This window comes from Eucyclogobius newberryi, unplaced genomic scaffold, assembly GCF_026437365.1.
Source record: "Eucyclogobius newberryi isolate DKJ021-1_F unplaced genomic scaffold, fEucNew1.0.hap1 SCAF_272, whole genome shotgun sequence".
Lineage (NCBI taxonomy): Eukaryota > Metazoa > Chordata > Actinopteri > Gobiiformes > Gobiidae > Eucyclogobius > Eucyclogobius newberryi.
Genome location: NW_027315915.1, coordinates 97,501 through 100,000, shown reverse-complemented (window position 1 = coordinate 100,000; position 2,500 = coordinate 97,501).

Here is a 2,500-nt window from a genome sequence, read left to right as displayed (position 1 = left end):
AGCCAGAGTGTCCCTTCCCCGGGGTGAGTCTGGAGGAGTGGGGGGTGGCTCTGGAGGTGCTCCGGGGGCTCCAGGGGGTGCTTGGTGGAGACCATGCCCAGCCAGAGTGTCCCTTCCCCGGGGTGAGTCTGGGGAGAGTGGGGGGTGGCTCTGGGGGTGCTCCGGGGGCTCCAGGGGGTGCTTGGTGGAGACCATGCCCAGCCAGAGTGGCCCTTCCCCGGGGTGAGTCTGGGGAGAGTGGGGGGTGGCTCTGGAGGGCCTCCGGGGGTTCCAGGGGTTCCAGGGGTTCCAGGGGGTGCTCGGTGGAGGCCATGCCCAGCCAGAGTGGCCCTTCCCCGGGCAGAGTCTGGGGAGAGTGGGGGGTGGCTCTGGAGGTGCTCCGGGGGCTCCAGGGGCTGCTTGGTGGAGACCATGCCCAGCCAGAGTGGCCCTTCCCCCGGGTGAGTCTGGGGACAGTGGGGGGTGGCCCTGGAGGGCCTCCGGGGGTTCCAGGGGGTGCTCGGCGGAGGCCATGCCCGGCCAGAGTGTCCCTTCCCCGGGCAGAGTCTGGGGAGAGTGGGGGGTGGCTCTGGAGGTGCTCCGGGGGCTCCAGGGGGTGCTCAGTGGAGGCCATGCCCAGCCAGAGTGGCCCTTCCCCGGGCAGAGTCTGGAGGAGTGGGGGGTGGCTCTGGAGGTGCTCCGGGGGCTCCAGGGGTTCCAGGGGGTGGTCGGCGGAGGCCATGCCCAGCCAGAGTGGCCCTTCCCCGGGGTGAGTCTGGGGAGAGTGGGGGGTGGCTCTGGAGGGCCTCCGGGGGTTCCAGGGGCTCCAGGGGGTGCTTGGTGGAGGCCATGCCCAGCCAGAGTGGCCCTTCCCCGGGGTGAGTCTGGGGAGAGTGGGGGGTGGCTCTGGGGGTGCTCCGGGGGCTCCAGGGGGTGCTCGGCGGAGGCCATGCCCAGCCAGAGTGTCCCTTCCCCGGGGTGAGTCTGGAGGAGTGGGGGGTGGCCCTGGAGGTGCTCCGGGGGCTCCAGGGGCTCCAGGGGGTGCTCGGCGGAGGCCATGCCCAGCCAGAGTGTCCCTTCCCCGGGGTGAGTCTGGAGGAGTGGGGGGTGGCTCTGGAGGTGCTCCGGGGGCTCCAGGGGGTGCTTGGTGGAGACCATGCCCAGCCAGAGTGTCCCTTCCCCGGGGTGAGTCTGGGGAGAGTGGGGGGTGGCTCTGGGGGTGCTCCGGGGGCTCCAGGGGGTGCTTGGTGGAGACCATGCCCAGCCAGAGTGGCCCTTCCCCGGGGTGAGTCTGGGGAGAGTGGGGGGTGGCTCTGGAGGGCCTCCGGGGGTTCCAGGGGTTCCAGGGGTTCCAGGGGGTGCTCGGTGGAGGCCATGCCCAGCCAGAGTGGCCCTTCCCCGGGCAGAGTCTGGGGAGAGTGGGGGGTGGCTCTGGAGGTGCTCCGGGGGCTCCAGGGGCTGCTTGGTGGAGACCATGCCCAGCCAGAGTGGCCCTTCCCCCGGGTGAGTCTGGGGACAGTGGGGGGTGGCCCTGGAGGGCCTCCGGGGGTTCCAGGGGGTGCTCGGCGGAGGCCATGCCCGGCCAGAGTGTCCCTTCCCCGGGCAGAGTCTGGGGAGAGTGGGGGGTGGCTCTGGAGGTGCTCCGGGGGCTCCAGGGGTTCCAGGGGGTGGTCGGCGGAGGCCATGCCCAGCCAGAGTGTCCCTTCCCCGGGGTGAGTCTGGAGGAGAGTGGGGGGTGGCTCTGGGGGTGCTCCGGGGGCTCCAGGGGGTGCTCGGCGGAGGCCATGCCCAGCCAGAGTGTCCCTTCCCCGGGGTGAGTCTGGAGGAGTGGGGGGTGGCCCTGGAGGTGCTCCGGGGGCTCCAGGGGCTCCAGGGGGTGCTCGGTGGGGGCCATGCCCAGCCAGAGTGTCCCTTCCCCGGGGTGAGTCTGGAGGAGTGGGGGGTGGCTCTGGAGGTGCTCCGGGGGCTCCAGGGGGTGCTTGGTGGAGACGGTGCCCAGCCAGAGTGGCCCTCCCCCGGGGTGAGTCTGGGGAGAGTGGGGGGTGGCTCTGGAGGGCCTCCGGGGGTTCCAGGGGCTCCAGGGGGTGCTTGGTGGAGGCCATGCCCAGCCAGAGTGTCCCTTCCCCGGGGTGAGTCTGGGGTGAGTGGGGGGTGGCTCTGGGGGTGCTCCGGGGGCTCCAGGGGGTGCTCGGCGGAGGCCATGCCCAGCCAGAGTGGCCCTTCCCCGGGGTGAGTCTGGGGAGAGTGGGGGGTGGCTCTGGGGGTGCTCCGGGGGCTCCAGGGGCTCCAGGGGGTGCTCGGTGGGGGCCATGCCCAGCCAGAGTGTCCCTTCCCCGGGGTGAGTCTGGAGGAGTGGGGGGTGGCTCTGGAGGTGCTCCGGGGGCTCCAGGGGGTGCTTGGTGGAGACCATGCCCAGCCAGAGTGGCCCTCCCCCGGGGTGAGTCTGGGGAGAGTGGGGGGTGGCTCTGGAGGGCCTCCGGGGGTTCCAGGGGCTCCAGGGGGTGCTTGGTGGAGGCCATGC